The sequence below is a fragment of the Martes martes genome (genome assembly GCF_963455335.1).
Source record: "Martes martes genome assembly, chromosome: X".
Taxonomy (NCBI): domain Eukaryota; kingdom Metazoa; phylum Chordata; class Mammalia; order Carnivora; family Mustelidae; genus Martes; species Martes martes.
The window spans coordinates 77,363,352-77,380,406 of record NC_137897.1 but is presented as its reverse complement, the minus strand read 5'-3'; the positions used below and the strand labels follow the sequence as shown (position 1 = coordinate 77,380,406).

Genomic DNA, 17,055 nt, shown 5'->3' with positions numbered 1-17,055 from the left:
CTAAAAATACCATTTTTCACAACAAAATGTGAAACAAAAGAAATACACTTTCTTTTTTTAAGATTTTATTTATTTACTTTAGAGAGAGAGGGAAAGAGAGAGAGAATGAGCAGGGGGAGGTGCAGAGGGAGAGGGAGAGAGAGAATCTGAAGCAGAGTCCACACTGAGCCCAATGCAGGGCTCAGTCCCAGGACCCTGAGATCATGACCTGAGCTGAAACTAAGAGTCAGACATTCAACCAACTGAGCCACTCAGGCACCCCCAATTTCCTTTATTTATAAAAAGCATTTTATTAAATGGCTTGTATGGAATTATCTCAATTCTGTTTTCAATCACATAATTTTTAAAAGGAGATATTTTTTAAGTTTTATTCCCTGATGACTAACAAATACAAATTTATTTCTTTCTCTCTTTCTTTTACTCATTCAACAAATATTTACTGTACACATAGTAAGTTCAAGGCACTACCAGACCAAATCATATCTCCATGACAGGCCTTTTCTTCAGAGTTCCAAGCCCTATTATCCAACTATAGCATAATATGTATTTACATGTATGACCAAGCATGAACACTTTATCAAGCTAATTCAAATTATACAATCCTTGAACTCCAAAAGCTTACCATCTAAATAGAAGTCTATATGATATTACCATCTAAATAGAAGTCTATATGGTATTAACATGGGGAGAGCATAGGGTTTAAATAGGCGAACATAGGTTAAAATCCTGTTCTGCCACTCATTTAAGGTGTGTAAACTTAGAAAGTTTACTTAGCATCTCCAAGACGTAACTTCCTGATCTGTACGAAGGGATTTTTATCCAGGTTTCAAAGGAACCATATGGAATGTAGTGCACTCAACCATTCTGTCTGAAAATTTAACACATTATTTTTTCCCACTCCATCTCTTCCTTTTTTAGCAAATATAACTCTGCCCTGAACTCAATAACATAACTATATCAAAGAAAACATTCAGAAATGTGACAACAAAAAGAAAATTAAACATCTTTTTATATCATGAATGTGATCCAACATCATTTCTGTATAATGGAACATGTTGGCTGATAAAGTTCAATCATTGTGCTTTTCCTAACCCACTTGGACCTTTTAGATTGACATGATAAATACACATGGCTTGGAAGATTCTATATTCCTTGAGCCTCAGAATATTAAGATATAGTAGAAACGACATGCATAATGATGAATCTGCAGGCAGGAGACAAGAACAAGAGTCAGGAATGCTGTCTGGGTCCCAGTTCCTAGTGATACATGATAAAAAGACAAAGCACCCACAAGCATTCAGAAATGTTGTGGAGATCAATGAGATACCCATTTTTGCAAGCACTCTGATTTCTCAGAAGGGAAGTAAGAAGCTCTTTCATGTACAAGGAATCAATTGGACAAGAATTATATGTAGGAAAATTAGGCCTCTAGAGACTTGTGACCCAATATATGTCTTTTACTAATTATTTATCTTCTATAATTATCTTTTAAAATCTTATTTATTTAAGTGATCTCTACACCCAACGTGGGGCTCAAATCCATGACCACGAGATCAAGAATCACATGGTCTACCTACTGAGCCAGCCAGGTGCCCCTAATTTTATCTTTTAAATGCCCAAGGTAGCTGGTAGAATTCAGAGACCACCCCAAAATACATGAAGACTGCCCATTAGGGAACAAGCTGAGGGAACTCTCATTATGATTACTTCTTTATATTTTCTGTTCATTTAATTATTCCAGCCGGCCTCAAGATAGAGATTGTTCTGAAAGAGGAATTGTTCTGAGACAGCAGTGTTCTATAAATACACACACACACACACACACACACACACACACACACACACGTGTTATTTGTATCTCTGCCCCTGCCTACAATTTTCTGCATGCTTTTCTGCAGTTTCATTGCTGTCCTCTTGTTGGGGATTCTCTTTTATCTCTAAATCTGGGCCTTTATCAAATAATTTAAGCTCACTTTTATGTGATTATAATAAAATCATACCTGAACTGAGTTTAGGGTATGCTGACCCTGACACCACCACCTCTGCTAATGGGGAATGGATGTACTGAATGTTAATGAATGTTATTTTGACTACCTGGAACAACTGTACATCCCACTCTAGAGATGCAATCATGACAGCAAGGTGTCCAAACAACTAATATTCAGAATCCTTTCTATTAAAATATGGTACTTTTTTTTTCTTATTCTAAGGTTTTTTTTTCCTTCTCTTCTCCTCACTTCTGCTGTGTAACAAATTGAATTTTAGCAGGAGCATGTACAGTCTTTTTCATTGGATTCTATAGTAAGGGTCTGTTGGTGATTATGGAATACTGCAGCACCCCCTGGATGTTGATCAAATTCTTTCTTTCAAAATGAAAGAAGTCAGTCCAGGATAGGGAATAATCAAAGAGAAGGAGGCCATTTCTTTCCTTTCTTTATGTTTCAAAACCATAGGACCATTCTTACCATGCTCCAAAAAAAAAAAAAATATACAGTCACAAGGTATCATATGCAGACATTAGGCTCTTAAACTCATTAACTATGTAGTAGCATCTGTAAGCAACTCCCTGTCTTTTAGAATTTTGAAATATACTCTGAAGCTTGTGTCTCTTTTCTGAGAGGTCCCCATATAGGAGACACACTTTCATGAGGTGGTTCAGGGAGTCACAGTTTGTCAGATCTTGAGAGCATAATATGTATTTACATGTATGATCAAGCATGGATGCTTTATCAAGCTAATTCAAATTATACAATCCTTGAACTCTGAAAGCTTACCATCTAAATAGAAGTCTGTATGGTATTCACAAATATATACATAGTCTTTCCCTTATTCAACCAATCCAAACATAGGCAGTATTTGGTTATCTACTGATCTATAACAAGTCATCCCAAAGATAGAGGCTTAAAACATCCACAATTTATTATTATTGTTTGTAATGATGCTATGGTTTGGCTAGGGGGTTCTTTGGTTTTAGATGGTCTCAACTGGAGTTCTGGGATGGTCAAAAGTTCAAAAAGAGCCTCAGTTGTTCATATTAAAGGTTGATGCATGCTACTGACTGGAAGCTCAGTTGGAGCTGGCAGCAAGGAGACTTTCAGATTTATATAATTAAGAAAGTGGCTTATACATTTAGTAGTCACACACTCTTTCTGATCCAAATTTATTTATGCTGAACTTTGTACATAAGCAAAATATCAACACATTCTATATGACAAAAATCATCATGAATACATTAAAAAGCCATAAAAAATCTTGAAAGATTTGTGAAGTGTATTATAAAAGTGGTCAATATTCTTAATATATAAAAAGCACTTACACACCAACAGAAAAATAGGGCAAGGACATGAACAATTTTGTGTGTGTGCATATATATATAGATGTTAGCATAATAAAAACAAAGAAATTATTAAAGAATTTTTAAATCAAAGGATATCTTCGGAAGAAGGGAAATACAAAAAAGTTCACCTTATGCATGTCTGCATTATTTAAATTTTTTACAACTATGTAGTTCTTTCACATGTCTTAAAGAGTTCTGAAAATGACTGGGGATTCTAGCAATATTTCCTTTACTGAAAAAACTTCCAGATATGTCTTCATACAGGCTTAGAGCAATGATCCTTCCCCTCACCCCTTCTTTCCCTCTTTTGTCTAATATATTTAAGCCTCATTTCTGGCTCTGATCAAGAGCTGAAATTCTGCTATGTTTTATAAAATTCCTCCAATAAATAAATATAATTTTTACCAGGAGGAAAAAATATGGCAGGTATTAATTTTCAAGACATAGCAAAGCACAGAAGTACAAGAAGTGTTATTTGGTATACTTTTCTACATTGTAACTGAATCTAATCTCTATTTTGAGACCCAATTCTTTTGTAAGAAGTATACAGTCTCTAATTCAGTGTAAATTCAGTTCTTCTCATCTTTGTTTGTGAATGTATGATAAATCCAAATAATTTATGTCTCCACTTCCCATCATATGATATTTAAATTTTCAGAGCTTATGTAATGTCTTGATCTTTACTGTCCTTGGTGACATCCCCTAAGATATTTGAATTCCCATCTAAACCTATATGGTTCGTGTTGCGATTCTGCAACATCTCATCCTGACCTTGAGACTGGCTCAGGACCACAACCACTCTTGCTCAGCTAGCTTTTTTCCCTTGCTGTGAACACAGAAAGACTGGACTGTGTGGCACACCTCTGAGGGATATGGTAAACTGAGTGGATCTACCTTGGGCCTTCTCTGACCCTCATATGAAAGGAAGCCATTCTTATTATACTATAACCCACATTATGGTGACACCTAGAATTCCTGTGATGCTATAGTTTCTCAGATATCCAAATAGGGAGAGGGAAATATCACAAGGTAAAAGATATATCGGACTATATTTCATCTTGCCACACTTACTACCCCTAGGAAATCTTTTTCCTTTACAAAGAAAATATATTTCTGTAGGTATCACCCTTCAAAGAAAGTAACAATAAAGTTGCTGTACGAAATTTATCTACAATAGTAATTTGCATATGCAAACCAATAAATAAGTGTTATCATCTTCAGGGTCCCCTTTTGTGAGGTGGATAAGGATAGATAATGGTTATATCCCCCCCAACATCATTTAAGGGTGGTTACTTGTTCTTCCATGCCTAACTGCTGCCAGACAAATTATTCTTACTTACTCACACCCATTCATGATTCAGTGATATAGTATAAGTCCCCCACCTACGGGACTTAAATTCCAGCCTCAATTGATTTATCTCACACTGAATTGATTGATAAAACCCTAAGATGACTGAGGTCATGACCTTCAGCTGGCAAGATTGGTTTTCTTTGCAATAGGTAGAGTGGGGTTCAAAATGCATACTAAGTTTAGTTATATAAAAACAGAGATTTCTTTGCCAGCTGAGTTTTATATCCTGGAAATTTGTACCCACTAAAAATCAAATACACGTTATTTCTAAAGAGATGATGAAACAGTTTGTATAGTATGATCTCAAACAGTTTAAAAATGGATATACATGGAAAAAAATTAGATGGACACACATTTGATTTTACTTGCTGGTGACTCTCAATATCTATAATTCATCCAATAATTCATTAACTCAAGAAATACCTATTGGATATTATTATGTGCCAGGCAGGGGGAATCCAATTCCATAACTTCATCCCATAACTTATTTCTCCTAAATTCCAAACTCATATAGCAAACTCCTTACTACACAGGCCTATTTCAAGAAGATTAATTTTACTAACCAACTGAATGTCTATGACTCCGTTTGAACTATATCAAACAAGTTTAGATCAACTTTGGCCCTGCATTTGGAGCACTGGGTTTTGTACATAAACAGTGAATCTTGGAGCACTGCATCAAAAACTAATGATGTATTTTTATGGTGACTAACATAATACAATAAAAATAACAAAAATAAAGTTTACCCTAAAGGGAAAGCCATATGGCAGTGTGAAGAGAGCTTAGGCCTTTAAGTCAGGCACAACTGGATTAAAACACTTCTTCTGCTTTTTATTGACTGTGTAAACTTGGAAAATGTAACTAACTTCTCTGAGCTTCACAGCACATACTTAATGACAAGGTGATTAATTAAAGAGATACTGGTGTCTACTGTGCATTTTTGAGCATAGAGAAAAAGTAGGTAAAATGCTTAACAGAATTTCTGGCCCATACTAGGCACTCAGCAGAAGTTTACTTCTCATCCCATCCCCTCCATTCTATAGCAGAGATAGCATTTCCATAAATGCAGTTGAACAACTATATGTTTAAAAGCATTTGGAATGGCTACAAAAGGAAAACCACAGACATTTACATTATGTAGGAAACAGTACATTATTTGTTATATTTAACCAAACCACATGAAATTGCTGATGTTCAGTCATTTTTGAGAGGGGAGACAAGATGGCGGGGAAGTAGGAGGAGGCGCCTTTTCAACCTGTACCCTAAAGTGAGCTGATTACCTACCAAAGAACTCCGATCACCCATGAAATCAGCCTGAGATCAGAATTATACACGTCTGGATCTCTACGGGGGCCAGAAGACGCCAGTGGGCAAGTAAAGTGGAGTGGGAACGTCGGACTGATATCGGAAGATAAACAAAAGGGGGAGGGAGCCACCAGAGGCGACCGATTGGAAAATAATACCCCAATACGAGAGTGCCCTGCGTCTGGGGACCAGCATTAACTTGGAGTCTTGTTGAAAGCACTCAAAAGAGCAAATGATCGATCGCGCGGGGAAATTGTGGGAATCGGGGCGGCTAGGGACAGGGGCTTAAGTCCCCAGACCCAGGGCAGCCTCCCCTGGCGCTGAGCCAGAGAGTGCGGTGGAGAAACCTGTTCTTTGTCCCGGAGCCGCCAGTGCGCCCGAGAACGGGTGGAGTCCGGCCCCCGTGAGGGGCTGGGAGCCACACCAGACGGCAGAACGCGCACCTTACTGGAGATCCGCGCGTGCCTCACCCTCCCCTGAGAGAGGTGCACGAATGCCCAGCCTGGTGTTCTCGGACCCACGCGGCGATAGAGCCGATAGAGCTGGAGACGCCACACCCCAAACCCTCCCCTGGGAGAGTTGCGCGCAAGCCCGGCGCTCTTAGCCCCGGCCGGCGGGAAAATCTCAGTGTGCGATCGCTGCTTGGAACCTCTCTGGCGGTCTGGAGCTGCCCAGACAGCCACAGCTGCCTTGGTTTTGCGTACAAGCAGGAGATCCTGCGTCCCCAGGGACCGCGACTCAGCACCTGCTCTGCCAGCGGCCCAGCGGCTGCAGCACCTGCAGGGGAGCAGACTGAGGCTTCTCTCTGAGAGGGAGGTTGGGGTGCAGTTTGCTTTCCTCTAAACCTCCAAAAACCATCAAAAGCTGTCAAGGCAAGAGAAAAGAAGTGAACAAACATAAAAACCTCCAGAGAACAAAAACCTGAAAAAACTGTTTTTCTCAGAGCCCACCCCCTTGAGGGGGTCGGGAGGACTTAACTCAGGGAACATCATTGACTGAAAACCCACGTGGCAGCCCCCTCCCCCAGAAAACAAATCAGGAAAGAAAAAAAAAAAAAGACTACAAGAGAACAACCACCACTACTTCATAGATACAACTTTTATTTTAATTCTTTCCCACGATTCTGGTTCATTTTTTTTCTCTTTTTTTATATAGATAATTTTTTAACCTATTTACCAACACAGTGAGATGTCCAGTACATCAAATTCCATGATAAACTTCTAACCTGAATTTTTTCATACATACACATGTGTTTTTCTTTTGCTTTTCTATTTTCTTAATTTTTAAAAAAAATTTTTTAATTTAGTTTAGTCCAGTTTATTCCTTTTTTATTTTTATTTTCTAATATTCATATAGAGTTAAACTTCAAGGTAACCCCCTTTCTCCAAGCAATGCTACCCCTATAGGTGAACCAATTTTTAATCCCCCTTTTTCTTAGGAAAGTTGAGTCCTTTAACAAAGATATCAAGATACATCCAGGAAGAATCAAAATAACCTTCCTCGCCCACACCGAGAATCTATAACCATGCTCCCATCTTTTTCTTCTGCCAGTGTCTCTGTGTATTTATGTTTGTCCTGATAGTATATAAATCTTATACTTGGGGTTCTTCTTGACTAGGCTCCTCCTTTTTTTTTGCTTATATATATATATATATATATATATATATATATATATATATTTTCTCTCGTCATATACTTTTATCAGTCTTTTTGTTTGTCTGTTTTTGTTTGTATACGTCATAAATCTTACCCTGGGGCCCATTTGGGCTGAACTTTCTCTTTTATCTTCCCTTTTTTTCCTGTCTCTCTCTCTCCCTCTTTTTTCTTTTTCTTTTCTTTTTTCTCTCGTTTGGGTGGGGAATCCTGAGTGCTCAGAAACGTTCCAGGGTGCACCTTGACTGCACCACGGTCAATAACATCCAGCTACATCTGTCCAGTCATCTCTCACCAAAATGACTAGGAGGAGGAATCCCCAACAGAAGAAAAATACAGAGGATGGGCCTTCTGCAACAGAGCTAACGGCTATCAACATAGACAATATGTCAGAAAGAGAATTCAGGCTAACAATTATCCAGGCAATAGCTAGGTTGGAGAAAGCCATGGATGACCAAGCGGAATTGATTAGGGCAGAATTGAAAGCGACCAGATAGGAGGTCCATAATGTTAGGGCAGAGCTGAAGGCCACCAGGGATGAGGTTCACAACGCTCTCAATGAGTTCCAATCTAATCTAAATTCTCTAAAAGCTAGGGTAACTGAGACAGAAGATAGAATTAGTGATCTGGAGGACAAACAAATGGAGAGAAAGGATCAGGAGGAAGCCTGGAACAAACAGCTTAGAAGCCACGAAAACAGAATCAGGGAAATAAATGATGCCATGAAACGTTCCAACGTCAGAATTATTGGAATCCCTGAAGGGGAGGAGAAAGAAAGAAGTCTAGAAGATATAGTGGAACAAGTTTTTCATGAAAATTTTCCCAATCTTGCGAATGGAACAAGTGTTCATGTACTAGAAGTAGAAAGGTCTCCCCCCAAGATTATAAATTCAAAAAAAACATCCAGGCACCTCATAGTAAAATTGAGGAATCATAATTGTAGATACAATCTCTTGAAAGCCGCTAGGACAAAGAAGCTCCTTACATACAGAGGAAAGCCCATCAGAATAACGTCAGACCTGTCCACAGAGACCTGGCAAGCCAGAAAGGGCTGGCAAGATATATTCAGGGCACTAAATGAGAAGAACATGCAGCCAAGAATACTTTATCCAGCAAGACTGACATTCAAAATGGATGGAGAGATAAAGAGTTTCCAAGACCGGCAAGGCTTGAAAGTCTATGCAACCACCAAGCCGACACTGCAGGAAATATTAAGGGGGGTTCTATAAAAGAGGAAAAATCCTAAGAATAGCATTGAACAGAAATATAGAGACAATCGACAGAAAGACTTCAAAGATAACACAATGTCAATAAAAACGTATCTCTCAATAATCACTCTCAATGTGAATGGCCTAAATGCACCCATAAAACGACACAGGGTTGCAGATTGGATAAAACGACAGGACCCATCCATATGTTGTCTACAAGAGACCCATTTTGAACCTAAAGATACACCCAGACTGAAAGAGAAGGGATGGAGAAGCATCTTTCACGCCAATGGGCCTCAAAAGAAGGCCGGGGTAGCGATTCTCATATCAGATAAATTAGATTTTAAACTAAAGACGGTAGTCAGAGATACAGAAGGACACTACATCATTCTTGAAGGGACTATCCACCAAGATGATCTAACAATTGTAAATATCTATGCCCCCAATATGGGAGCAGCCAATTACATAAGAAAACTATTAATCAAGATAAAGAGTCATATTGATATGAATACATTAATAGTAGGAGATCTTAACACGCCTCTCTCAGAAATAGACAGATCATCGAAGCAGAAAATCAGTAAAGAAATAAGAGCATTGAATGACACATTGGACCAGATGGACCTCATAGATATATACAGAACATTCCACCCTAAGACAACAGAATACTCATTCTTCTCAAGTGCACATGGAACCTTCTCCAGAATAGACCACATACTGGGTCACAAATCAGGGCTCAACCGATACCAAAAGACTGAGATTATTCCCTGCATATTCTCAGATCACAATGCTTTGAAACTGGAGCTCAATCACAAGGAAAAGTTCAGAAGGAACTCAAATACCTGGAAGCTAAAGACCACCTTGCTTAAGAATGCTTCAGTCATTTTTGACCTACAAAAACAGTAATTTCATATCTTTCAATCTAATAGAATTATTTGTGTGTTGAGTTCAATTAGGAGAAGAATATTCATTCTTTTTCCTTTGAATATCACACCTCTCCCTTTTCTATATCTAAAGGTAAACATTGGGAAAGTCCATAATATGGATGACACTATTATCCTTTTAGCCCCAGAAAGAATATAGGAGCACAAAGCTACAGTGATAAATCTGCTGGCAGGATGCTAGAGAGAGGGTCAGAAGAGCTGCCTGGTTTCCAGGACTGGAAATACCCTGAGGATAGGACCCTCGGTGAGTCACTTCTCTTCTTTCAGCCTGGATTGATCACCAAGATGAAATTGGGAAGCCTACCTAACTATCCTGGAGTGCTGTGGAAAACCTTAAGACCCAAGCTGGACAAACACTCTGGGTTTTCAGCTGGGAAGATCTGTTAAGGCCAAGGAATTATTTTAACAGAAATGAATTTGTATGAATAGCAAAACACTACATATTGGGCACTCAAACGGAAATTATTTATGAAATGTCAACAAACATTTATAAAACACAAATGAGACTCAGATGGAAATGGATCCTGCTCTCTACAGAACTAAGAAAACTCATATGAACTGTACTTGTTAGTGTGTTAGCAGATTTCCATGTGCCATTTTCTCTAATACTTAAAGTAAGCCTAAGGGGCAACATTTATTATCTCAATTCTTCAGGTGAGCATTCTTACATTTCATTAATTGAATATTATAGTAGTATATAAATGACAGAACCTAGAATTAATACCTGGCCTTTCTTTTTTTTTTTTTTGTATTCTTTTTTTTTTAATTTTTTTATTTCTTTTCAGCGTAACAGTATTCATTGTTTTTGCATCACACCCAGTGCTCCATGCAATACGTGCCCTCCCTAATACCCACCACCTGGTTCCCCCGACCTCCCAACCCCCGCCCCTTCAAAACCCTCAGGTTGTTTTTCAGAGTCCATAGTCTCTCATGGTTCATGTCCCCTTCCAATTTCCCTCAACTCCCTTCTCCTCTCCATCTACCCTTGTCCTCCATATTATTTGTTATGCTCCACAAATAAGTGAAACCATATGATAATTGACTCTCTCTGCTTGACTTATTTCACTCAGCATTATCTGGCCTTTCTATTTCCCCAGTCGGTGCTCTTTCCATTCCAAAATGTTGGCGTGAGGCTAATTCAAGTTCCTGGAGTGTCTAGCCCTAGCTTCTTAGCCCGATGACAAGCATGACATGACTATTATCAACACCACCAAGAAATAAAAAGCACTGAGTGAGTACTGGTGTGTATAAGACACAGCATGCAGAGGTAACAATGTGAGCAAAGTTATGGAATTCAAGAGAACATCAGGCCTGCTCGAGAACTGGAAGTCGACTGCTGGGGCAGACACTGCAGAAAGGAGTTCTTTGGACTAAGACGGTCCTAATCAGTCAAAAGCCAGTTATATATATCAGGCAACAGTTTAGCACAACTGCAAAGCCAAATGAGTTGTAAAATACATTTCAGACTTAATGTTCTTCACTATCCATTCTACACTCATAAATTAGTTCAAATTTTAAAAGCAAATTTTAACAGAAATAGAGCTAACTATGGGTCAGATACTTCAATGAGCCTTCATAAACCTACCTAGAACAGATGGCAAAATTTTGAGGAAATAGCTCTCTCTTTATTACTATCCTGTAGCTCACATTGAAGGTTGAATTTTCTCATCAGAATTGTGGAACATGTCCTCCTTGTTCCTCTTCAAATGCCCCCGGTTTAATAATGGGCTGGGTGATGATAGACCCACCAGAGGTAAGGTATAGGGAGTGGATGTCCAAAACAAGTTTTTCTGTTTATTTCTATGTTTGTGTGAATACGTGTACATGTGTGTGGATTTCTATATAGAGCAGTGCTGTATCTTCCTCTTTCTTTGTTGTTGCCAGTCTTGCCAAGTTTCTCTTTTGTTCTATAATTCAGAACTTTGTCAAAACAGTTAAGGCAAAATTTGGATGGATACAGCAAATTGTATTTGGCCTGACTTCCTTGTCAGTTATGTATAATGTGTCCTTGATGTCAATCTTGCTGAGTGAGGAATGGACCCACAAAATGTTGATAGATATTATGGTGACAAGCTAAGACATCTGTGAAATGGCACATAACATTTTAGAGATATAAATCCAGGAATAAAAGGGAGAGATTTAAGGACAAGATAATGAAGTTTCCAAGCAGTTAATTTGAATTCGGATGCTCTATTCAAGAAAAATAGAGTGTTTACTTTTAGTTTTTCCTTATCCAGAATAAACCCCATCATTCATTCCTTCATTTATTTATTTATTCACTCTTATATTATTCCCAATGCTGGTACTATCTAGCATTCAGTTCTTTTCACTGGAGTTTCTGCTTATATTTTGTTGATGAATTTAAGTTGCTACAACAGCCCTTGTATATTGGTATCATTTTTCCTTAACAAATTCAAGGAAAGAATCCAGTATTTAAAATGGTCACTGAGAGAAAGAATCCTTTTCATTTCCTCATTTCTTTTCCAAACTCACTCCTACAAACAAACAACTCCTCTGAACAATCCTGGCAGTCAGAGACATCATTTGCAGATATTAAGCTCCAGACCCACCACCTGTCCCTGCTGTGACTCATAATATAAACACAGACCCTCTGTGTAGCCTGTTTTCTAGAACTTTAAAATATAACTCACAGCTGGTGTCTCCCCTTCTGAGAGGCCCCTGTGTATAAGAGGCCCTTTCATGGAGTGAGCCAGAAAGCTCAAGGTCCAGCAAAGCCTTGCATAAATTTTCAATCTTAAGAGCCTTCACAAACTTATGTTTTTCTCTAAATGTACTAGTATAATCTGAAACACCATCTCTCCCAGATCCCTACGAAGTCCTAAGGTACATCCCCATCATTCACTTCAAGCTTCTGCCACAAAGATCCTGTCCCTTCTCATCCTCATCAAGAGGCAGTTTTGCTTGTTTCTCTCCTAGATATTTGTATTCTGTTAGAGTCCTCAGGTCTCAGTCATCCATATCTGTGACTTAGTTGCTGCTTGCCACAATGACAGAATGTCCACGTCCAATTGCTTCTCATCCAGATTTGATATGATGTATTTTTGTTTGCTTACTTTTTTTTTAATTTATTTATTTGACGGACAGAGATCACAAGTAGGCAGAGAGGCAGGCGGGGGGGGGGGAAGCAGGCTCCCTGCTGAGCAGAGAGCCCAATGTGGGGCTCGATCCCAGGACCCTAGGATCATGACCTGAGCCGAAGGCAGAGGCTTTAACCCACTGAGCCACCCAGGTGCCCCTGTTTGCTTACTTTTAAAAAAATATTCTTTAGAGCTCTTTACTCAGGCCTGTGGTGCCTGCATGATGGGTAGGGTCCTGGTCTTAGTACTTCCAGAAAGCTCCGTAGCTACTGACTAGATCAGAAATGGCATCATAAACAATACAAGAAAGCCCTTTTGAGCACAGTTCTGAAGATCAACACTTTTGGAGGCGCTGCCCATGCAAAGGGAACTGTGCTGGAAAAAATAGGGGTTGAAGCAAAAAAGCCAAATTCTGCCATCAAGAAGTGTGTCAGGGTCTACATGATCAAGAATGGCAAAAAAAAAAAAAAATCACAGCCTTTGTACCCAATGATGGTTGTTTGAATTTTATTGAGGAAAAGGATGAGGTTCTGGTTGCTGGATTTGGTCACAAAGATCATACTGTTGGTGACATTCCTGGAGTTCATTTAGGGTAATTAAAGTAGCTAATGTCTCTCTTCTGCCCTTATGCAAAGGTCAAAAGGAAAGACCAAGATCACAAATTTTGCTGATGAAAACATGACAATAATTAATTTTCACATGCCAAAAAACAATAAATAAATAAACAAATAAATAAAATATTCTTCAGAAAGAAACAAGGGTTATATTAATCTCTTAAACCTATTATCCCTAAGATGACTAATTCATTGAGAATGAAGATACTAGTCCCCAGGCTTGTATAAACAATTCCAGAAAAATAGAGGATAGGCAAAAAGAACAGAAGACCTAATACAGAATTTCAGCAGGAGTGGACCTGCTGAAAGAATTATATTGGTTGGTTTCTATCTACTTTGACCATCTAGCCTGAGGAATGGCAAACTTTTTTTTAGTAAAAGGCCAGATAGTGAATATTTCGGTCTTTTGGGGCTATGTAGTTTCTGCCTCAACTACTTAACTATGCTGTTGTAGTGCTAAAATATTGTCAGTGTTTTCCAATAAAACTATTTATAAAAACAGAGGGTGGGCTGAATTTGATCCACAGGCCATACTTACAAACCCTGATCTAGCAGATGGTATAGTCCATAAATACATGTAACTGCATATCCAAGCAATCAGTGCTCAAATCCTAAATAAGAGTTGAGAAATGTGGTTCTTATTCTTCAGTTCAGTGCCTATCATCTCACTGATTCATGTTATAAATGGGTCCTTACTATTGGTTGGTGACTTGATGCTGAGTTTCCATTGGGGTACTTGTAAATCACTACAGTATCTCTTGGAAGCTGAAGTTATCATCTTTTCACAAGTGAAGGAAAGGGTTCAGGATACTAAACACTAACAGGTAAAAACAGAAATTTTCATTTCCTAATGCTTGGCACCACTGCTATAAATAACTCTTCAGTGTAGTAACAACAATCAGAAGTAATATTCCAGATCAGCCACCTGTTTCTGTTGTTACTCTATAATGCAAACACAAATAACCTTTAGATTCACTTTCTAGTTGACAGTATTCTTGCCTCCTTTTAAACTGTAAATGTGGCTAATATTATGTTAATGTTAGAAAGAACCTCAAATTTTGAATGTCAAAAGAGGAATAAGATAAAATTAAGAGATAATAATGATAATAATGATATAAGTTTTTGTTCCTTCATTATTCCAAGATTTACCTAATCACACCACTATAATTTTTGCTCTCATGTTAGGGAATCCTACCTTTTTTTTAATTTCTTTTCAGCGTAACTGTATTCATTGTTTTTGCACCACACCCAGTGCTCCATGCAATACGTGCCCTCCCTAATACCCACCACCTGGTTCCCCCGACCTCCCAACCCCCGCCCCTTCAAAACCCTCAGGTTGTTTTTCAGAGTCCATAGTCTCTCATGGTTCATGTCCCCTTCCAATTTCCCTCAACTCCCTTCTCCTCTCCATCTCCCCATGTCCTCCATGTTATTTGTTATGCTCCACAAATAAGTGAAACCATATGATAATTGACTCTCTCTGCTTGACTTATTTCACTCAGCATAATCTCCTCCAATCCCATCCATGTTGATACAAAAGTTGGGTATTCATCCTTTCTGATGGAGGCATAATACTCCATAGTGTATATGGACCACATCTTCCTTATCCATTCGTCCATTGAAGGGCATCTTGGTTCTTTCCACAGTTTGGCGACCGTGGCCATTGCTGCTATAAACATTGGGGTACAGATGGCCCTTCTTTTCACTCCATCTGTATCTTTGGGGTAAATACCCAGTAGTGCAATTGCAGGGTCATAGGGAAGCTCTATTTTTAATTTCTTGAGGAATCTCCACACTGTTCTCCAAAGTGGCTGCACCAACTTGCATTCCCACCAACAGTGTCAGAGGGTTCCCCTTTCTCCACATCCTCTCCAACACATGTTGTTTCCTGTCTTGCTAATTTTGGCCATTCTAACTGGTGTAAGGTGGTATCTCAATCTGGTTTTGATTTGAATCTCCCTGATGGCTAGTGATGATGAACATTTTTTCATGTGTCTGGTAGCCATTTGTATGTCTTCATTGGAGAAGTGTCTGTTCATATCTTCTGCCCATTTTTTGATATGATTATCTGTTTTGTGTGTGTTGAGTTTGAGGAGTTCTTTATAGACCCTGGATATCAACCTTTTGTCTGTACTGTCATTTGCAAATATCTTCTCCCATTCCGTGGGTTGCCTCTTTGTTTTGTTGACTGTTTCCTTTGCTGTGCAGAAGCTTTTGATCTTGATGAAGTCCCAAAAGTTCATTTTTGCTTTTGTTTCCTTTGCCTTTGGAGACATATCTTGAAAGAAGTTGTTGTGGGTGTATCGAAGACATTACTGCCTATGTTCTCCTCTAGGATTCTGATGGATTCCTGTCTCACGTTGAGGTCTAGGGAATCCTACCTTTAACATTTAAACTGACTAGGCACTATTTACATCATATTGTATAGTTTTCAATTGCTTGTCTTTCTAAAATTGATTTTAATTCAGATTTAGAGGGAGAGGGTTTGCTTTCACAGTCTCCCAAAGAGATGTTACACCTTCTTTATTTTATTCTTAAGCAAATCTTATTTTCATCTTGTGTATTCATTGTCAGTCTGAACATATTGCCCATGTTGGGCGAGATGGATATACAGTTCTCTTACATCACTTTCCTCTAATTTCCTGGAGCTGTGCCAAAGTTCTGGAATGTGAAGTCTTATATAGTATGAGAACATTGTTAACGGAGAACCTTCTGGTCTCTGAATCTCCTGCCAAGAAGGTATCTGCAGATACATCTCTATCCAATCTGTTGCTTGGTCATCTGTTAGTGATCAGTGGCCCCACAACTACTGGAGTTTATCAACCTGAATATATAGTCCTTCGAAATAAAGTTCTGCTTACTGTCTCTGTACCAGGCTTCCTCTGATTACCTAATAGGCTTTCTCACTACAGGCCTGTGTTGATCCACAAGGATGTTGTATAGTATGGGGCTTATTATGGTCTTCTTCCCTTGCAGATGCCCTCTCCTTAAAGGCCAGAGATCCACAATATCTTAGATATGTTTGGGTCATTCTACCTCTCCTTTCTGTCTTGAATATTTCTGAAGTTCTACCACCTCATGAGTCAAACTTATGCCATCCATTCCTTCATTTTCTTCCAAAAATGTCTACATTTTCTGTATGATTTCTGATGTCTGCTGCTTTTTTTTTTTTGACATTTTAATTTTTTATTTTAATAAACATATAATGTATTTTTATCCCCAGGGGTACAGGTCTGTGAATCATCTGGTTTACACATTTCACAGCACTCATCATAGCCCATACCCTCCCCAATGTCCATTTCCCCACCACCCTCTCCCGTCCCCCTTCCCCCCCGCAACCCTCAGTCTGTTTCTTGAGATTGAGTCTTTTATGGTTTGTCTCCCTCCCAATCCCATCTTTTCATTTTTTTCTTTTCCTACCTCCCCCCAAACCCCCCCACCTTGCATCTCCCCTTCCTCATATCAAAGAGATCATATGATAGTTATATTTCTCCGATTGACTTATTTCGCTAAGCATGATACCCTCTAGTTCCATCCACGTCGTCGCA

General features: G+C 38.8%; 1 pseudogene across 1 annotated transcript; it reads left to right on the top strand.

The window, feature by feature from the left end:
• The first annotated feature begins 11,518 nt into the window (after positions 1–11,518).
• Positions 11,519–13,575, top strand: LOC308337422 (small ribosomal subunit protein uS12-like; annotated as a pseudogene). The gene is made up of 2 exons: positions 11,519–11,548; positions 13,125–13,575. The product of its transcript is annotated as a small ribosomal subunit protein uS12-like (transcript).
• Positions 13,576–17,055: the final 3,480 nt, after the last annotated feature.